Here is a 7171-nt window from a genome sequence, read left to right on the forward strand (position 1 = left end):
TCCTCCCGGTTGTAGGGAAGACCAAACAAGAGAAAGATGGCACCCAAACCCCTGCCTTTAAACCCTCTGGCTAAGGGCCGCCTCCGGACTTAACCACTCCCGTGCCGAGGGGTTCGACAGTATGATGGCACGACCCTTGGGAGCCGCCACAGGACCCCCCCCCCAGAACCAGAGGCACGAAACGCACCGGTGGGCACACGACCCGGCCGGCCCGCGTGCAGAAGTCAGCCGATCGTGGGGCTTGCGGAGGCATAGGTGGAGGGACAGGTCGAGGGACCGGCGGGAGGACAGGTGGAGTGACAGGCGGAGGGAGCCGTGAAGGGGGGCGCCCTCGAGGCCGAGGTTGGGCAACCAACACCAGCTGGTCAATGTCCAGGTGTGCCGTCGTCAAACGGTCAATCGACACTGCCTCCGGCCCGCCCCCCATGTCCAGGACAAAGGTCGACTGCCCGTGTTCCAGCACCCGGAACGGGCCCTCGTACGGCCTCTGGAGTGGCGTCCGGTGGGCATCACGGCGCAGGAAGACGTATGGGCAGTCCCTGAGGGCTGATGGCACGTGTGGGCGAAATGTCCCATGGCGAGACGTCGGGACGGGTGCGAGCCTGCCAATTTGCTCGCGAAGGCGCTTTAGGGTGGATGAGGGCGTTCCCTGCTGCCCCAGCGCCGTGAGTGGCGACCCGTACACGAGTTCCGCCGATGATGAGGCCAAGTCCTCTTTGGGAGCAGTCCGGATGCCCAGCATGACCCACGGCAACTCGTCCATCAAGTCCGGGACGGAGAGTCGTACGAGCACACGTAGCCGTTGAAGTATCGGCCAGCGGAATGGCCTCCGGCCACCGCGTGAAGCGGTCCACCATTGTAAGAAGGTGGGTGATGCCCTGGGATGGTGGGAGAGGCCCTACAATGTCTACGTGGAGATGGTCGAATCGCCGGTGAGGTAGAACAAACTCCTGGAGAGGCGCACGGACATGGCGCTGGATTTTTGCCGTCTGGCACGGAATGCAGGTACGAGCCCAATGGCCAACCTGCTTGCGCAGACCGTGCCACATGAAACGAGCGGCCACTAGTGCCGTTGTCACCCGGATTGATGGGTGAGCCAGTCCGTGGATCACCTCGAACACCCTCCGGCGCTAGGTGGCAGGGACAATGGGGCACGGCTGACCGGACGACACATCGCACAGGATTGTCACTCCCCCAGGACCGAGAGGGACATCCTCAAGGCGGAGGCTGGAGATGGCAGTCCGGTAGGCGGGCACCTCATCGTCCGTGAGCTGTGCCTCTGTCAGAGCAGAATAGTCAATTCCGGGCGCCACCTCGAACACGGCGTTGATAGCGGGGCGGGACAATGCGTCGGCCACCCGGTTCTCTTTCCCCTCGATGTAGTGGATAGATGTTGTATACTCCAAAATGTAGGCCAATTGCCGCTGCTGTTGTTGATTCACGTTTCTCTCTCACATCGGTTGTTTCGACAATAATCGACCAGGCACCAGGGTTGCTTTAAACGTACGTTTATTGAGCAGGAGTCTCCACACAGGCTACAACCTGGCAAAGAGTCAAGCTGCCTGCTCTTAATTGCAAGGCTCTTTATATGTTAATGCCACCGTTTAGCACCTCCCACATCCCCCCGATCAAAGAACCAACACGTTGGAAGAATACAGGAAACCAAGTATGTACATATAAGGGGATGATAGAGGAACCACACATAATCTCAGACCAGTACATCCCTTAGTCTTTCTGGCTAGGGGGGGAGGTTGTGTATTCCTCAATCTTGTCAGACTGGGCCTGTGATCCTTTATTCATGACTACACAGTAACTGCAAGACATTGTGTATTCCCTCCTAACAGCCTGTTCCAGCAAGCCTGGTCAGCAGCCATCTTATGTCCTTTGTTTCAGTCTACCTGGCCAACCATTTTGTCTTACAGAACAGTCTTATAGCATTGATTCAGAATTTCTATTCATCATTCCCCCCTTTTGCCATTCTTATGGCAACACTCATAGTCCATTTAAAAGTCCCATTCGCCGAATCTCGTAACCTTTTAGTTCCCTGGCCAAGGCTTCTTGGACCGTCCAACCTTTATCCCCCAATTCTCCTTCCTCACGCACTTCATCGTTTTCGCTGTCGTTGGGGAATGGTAACAGTCTCTCCTGCTCACGCTGTAAGATCATCATTCGTACAGAATTTTTAGTTTCCTCGGGGGTGGTCCCCAAACCCGATAAAGCCACCATTAATCGGGCTATGATACACTTTACAATAGCAATCCCCACAAATAAGCAAGTAACTACTATAGCAGCATAGATGGCAATGCTGATGATCCAGTTGTATACTCCCCCTAATCCCCAATTCCCCCATCCCTGGATTTCATTTATTCCATCCAAAAAGGTGGTAATCTCTTTCTGGTGTTGTGTGATGTTGCTAGTCCGGTCTTGAACCCCCATCATACATTTCCCTTTTATGACGGTACAGGTCCCCCCTTCTCTAGCCAATAAGTAATCGAGCGCATATCTATTTTGTAGGGAAAACATCCTCATTTCGGCCATCTGGGTTTTTACTGCCTCCAATACCTTGGGCAAGTCAATAGGTTTTCTCAGGGTCGCTTCGAGGGCCACCAGGAGTAGGGTCTTCCGCTGTTCATCTCCGGCAACTCCCGGGTGCACGGCTTCCATAGCAGCGTGGTTATTGTACCCCAGCTGGGTGAGGAACTTGCCCCACTGCGTTCGATTCAGGGATTGTCTGACCAGACTCCAGGCGTCTAAAGAGACGGCTTGGTAGGCGTCCAACATGTTGCCGATGAACTCGACAAATCGTCCTGGGCACTTGACTTTGTCTGGTGCCCCATTCAGGATTATCAACATATCGTTTGGTTTCCACGGAGCATACACCTGGATGGTCGCAGGGGGCCCTCCTGCTACAACGGCCACTCCGGCAGCTGCGGGATTCGGGACTGTTCTCATTGGCATTTGTCTTGCGCGTGGGTAGTGCTTCTTCTTCCTAGCCCTTCTAGCCTCTTCCTCCCTTCTCTCGTCTCTGTCTTCAGATGCCGTGTCCCCTTCGCTCTCCCATTCGTTATTATCGTCGGAGGTTGAAAAGGTGGAGCTGGAGGGGGATTGTGTTCGCCACTGTGCCATATTCTTTTTTTGTTCCGGGGGTTCAGTTTAGTTCTGCCTCCCATGGAGTCAGTGGATTGTGGGGCACCAGGTGAGTATGGAGGGGGTCGGCCTGCGGGGGGGGCACTAGGGACACTAGGAACAACTGTCTTCCTGGTGATCTCCCCTGAATGGGACCGTCTTCTGGGGTTCAGCGAGGGTACGGGAGATTTGGAAACTGGTATCTGTGAAGAGCGAGTTTTAATCTTGGATCGGGTAGCAGGATTTGGAGCAGCGGACACAGGACTGTCAACGGGGGCAGGCTGGTTCAACGGGGGTGCTCAACGGACTCCCCAAGGATAGTCCTCTACCTCCTCCTCGTCATCACCTCCCAAATCTATGCCAGCCACCGACTTACGCAAGTCTTTATCTACCTTGGCCATATTTTGTCTCTCTCTCTCCTGACGATCCTTACTTTCCTTAGCCTGCCTGCATTCCTGTTTTAATACTGTCACTGACTTCTCCTGACCCCCCTCGGTCAGGGGTATTCCTAGTTTCAAGGCATTACTCTGCCAACTGGCCGTTAAAGACCGTGCCTTTTCTTTGTTACAATGATCGATCCACAACTGAATGGCCTTTTTATATATATTTTTTTTATCCGTTCTCCATATTACACTTTGGGCTCTTGATAACACACTCATATCCTTGGAACCCCCTTCAGGCCATTCATCCTTCCGCAGTTTATGAATGAGTCCTCCCGACATACGCCTAAAGGTCTCCTCCATTTCTGGATGCAAGAAACATAGCTGATGTAATGGCCGGTCTGGGTGACCACTGGTGTCCATACCATTACCCATTTTTAAACTTATTACTATTACACACAATATTTCAGGGTTAACCGTGAGTCCTTGGTTCCGCCGTATCTCACTCGGTCACTTCAATTCCTGACCTTCGCGTGGAGGATTTCCTCTCTTAACAACCAGTCTAAGGCGGACTTTCTGTGAGATATGGGGGTACCTTGGTCTCAGTTAACGTCTCAATACTAGTTAACTTTATTACACAAATATCACACCAAAATTTCAGGGTTAACCGTGAGTCCTTGGTTCCGCCGTATCTCACTCGGCCACTTTAAAGCGGACTTTCTGTGAGATATGGGGGTACCTTGGTCTCGGTTAACACTCAATACTTGTTAACTCTTTCAGGGTTAACCTAGAGCCCTTGGTTCCTCCGTATCTCACTCGGCCACTTTAAAGTAGACTTTCTGTGAGATATGGGGGTACCTTGGTCTCAGTTAACGTCTCAATACTAGTTAACTTCCTATACACAGTGCACTCCTCTTATATACCGTCTACGGTCCCCCTCTACGGGGTGTTTTATCCGCTCGATCAGACTAGGATAATCCTCGAGACGGCCCTATCCCCGTGCCCACAACCGGAAAGTTCGGATGTCGTCCCACCAACTGACGCAAGTCAGCGAATTACCCTGCTACGCCGTGATACTAGGAAGGACCAAGAGGAGATTTAACTAAATCTACTCACTTGGCTGCGCACCCTTCACATCGATCCCGTCGCCCAGTGGATTCATTCGCCGGCTCGATCAGTCGCTGGTTGACATCCCACTTCTGACACCAAATGTTGATTCACGTTTCTCTCTCACATCAGTTGTTTCGACAATAATCGACCAGGCACCGGGGTTGCTTTAAACGTACGTTTATTGAGCAGGAGTCTCCACACAGGCTACAACCTGGCAAAGAGTCAAGCTGCCTGCTCTTAATTGCAAGGCTCTTTATATGTTAATGCGACCGTTTAGCACCTCCCACATTCCCCCCGATCAAAGAACCAACACGTTGGAAGAATACAGGAAACCAAGTATGTACATATAAGGGGATGATAGAGGAACCACACATAATCTCAGACCAGTACATCCCTTAGTCTTTCTGGCTAGGGGGGGAGGTTGTGTATTCCTCAATCTTGTCAGACTGGGCCTGTGATCCTTTATTCATGACTACACAGTAACTGCAAGACATTGTGTATTCCCTCCTAACAGCCTGTTCCAGCAAGCCTGGTCAGCAGCCATCTTATGTCCTTTGTTTCAGTCTACCTGGCCAACCATTTTGTCTTACAGAACAGTCTTATAGCATTGATTCAGAATTTCTATTCATCATTGTCGTGCGGACCAGGGGTCAGAAACCTTCGCCAGGACGAAAGTGAGCGGCTTGTGGTCCGTGTAGGCGGTGAACGGGCGGCCCTCCAGGAAGTAGCGAAAATGGCGCACTGCCAGGTACAGAGCCAGGAGCTCGCGATCGAACACGCTGTATTTCGTCTGAGCACGGTTGAGGTGCCGGCTGAAGAAGGCCAGGGGCCGCCAACCTCCGCCCGTCAGTTGCTCCAGCACGGCACCAATTGCGTAGTCGGGGCATCTACCCGCGGGTGCACCAGCAGTACGGCCCGAGCAAGGGCCTCCTTCGCGCCGTCAAAAGCTGCCCCTGCCTCGTGGGTCCATTCAACGTTCTTGTTCTGCCCACCCGCCAGAAGTTGATACGGAGGCCGCATGATGTGGGCCGCGGATGGCACAAAACGATAGTAAAACGCCACCATGCCGACAAACTCCTGCAGGCCACGCACCGTGCGTGGGCGGGGAAACCGACGGATGGCGTCGACCATATCAGGCAGGGGAACCGCGCATTGCGCAGTCACGCGGTGGCCGAGGAAGTCAATCTCGGTTACACCAAACGGCACTTGTCGAGGTTGATGGCCAAACCATGCTCGCTGAGCCGCTGACAGAGCTGCTGAAGGTGGGCACAGTGCTCCTGCTGCGAGCGGCTGGCCACCAGGATGTCGTCCAGGTACACAAACACAAAATCGAGGTCGCGACAAACCCCGTCCATTAGGCGTTGAAAGGCCTTGAGCGTTCTTGAGGCCGAACGGCATCCGCGTGAACTCGTAAAGTCCGAATGGCGTGATGATCGCTGTCTTGGGTACGTCATCCAGATGAACCGGGATCTGGTTATAACCCCGTACCAGATCCACTTTTGAAAATATTGTGGCCCCAGCCAAATGGGCGGTGAAGTCCTGGATGTGGGGTACGGGGTATCGATCCGCTGTTGTTGCGGCGGTAATCCCCGCAAGGTCGCCAGCCCCCGCTCGACTTGGGGACCATGTGGAGTGGGGACGCCCAAGGGCCGCTCAAAGGGCGGACGATCCCCAAGATCTCCATTGTGCGGAATTCCCGCCGTGCCAGACGCAGTTTATCCAGCGGCAGTCGGCGTGCTCGTGCATTGAGTGGTGGGCCGGTAGTCTGGATAAAATGTACCACTCCGTGGCTGGGGGTCGATGATCGAAACTGTGGGGTCAGAATTCCTGGGAACGCGGCCAAGATCCGTGCGAAGCGGGAGTCCACGGACGCCAGGGGCCGTCCCACCGGTTGATACAAATGCAACGTGATCGGCTCCATCGTAGCGGCGTTAACCAAACGCTGACGCCTGACGTCCACCATGAGGGAATGCGCCCGGAGGAAATCGGCCCCGAGCAATGGCTGGTAGACATCGGAAACATGCGCACTCCATATGTGCGGATGGGGCTGCCATTCGCCGCGATGAGGACGGGCCCCCGCTTACCGGAACGATTGTCGGCCAGCGAAGGGGGCAGATCGCTGAGCTCCGCTCCAGTATCCACCAGGAAGCGGGTTCCGGAGCGCCGATCCCAGGCGAAAAGGCGGTGAATTTGGCCGGCCGCCACGGGGAGTATTGGCAGCCGGCCCAGGCGTTTCCCGGGAACGTGCACGGCTGGCGGCATTGTTGTGCTGCAGCACCCCAGCGCTGATGGAAATAACACCAGCGCCTCATGTTGGTGTTACCTGGAGCTTGCCTGCTCCCGCTGGTGGTCCCTGCAGCTTGCTGGCGCTGGACCGCAGGTGCAGTACCCATCACTACCGCTGGGGGGCGATCGTACGGCCCGTCGGGCTGGAGCTGTCACTCCTTCCACAGCTCCCCCGCCCCAACGGAAAAATCGGGAGCTGCTGGGGTGACGTCATCGGCGCGCCTGCCGACGGCAGGGCGCGTCGGCCTTAGCGCGAACCCATCTCTGCT

Source organism: Leucoraja erinacea, chromosome 13 (assembly GCF_028641065.1).
Source record: "Leucoraja erinacea ecotype New England chromosome 13, Leri_hhj_1, whole genome shotgun sequence".
NCBI classification, from domain to species: Eukaryota; Metazoa; Chordata; class Chondrichthyes; order Rajiformes; family Rajidae; genus Leucoraja; species Leucoraja erinaceus.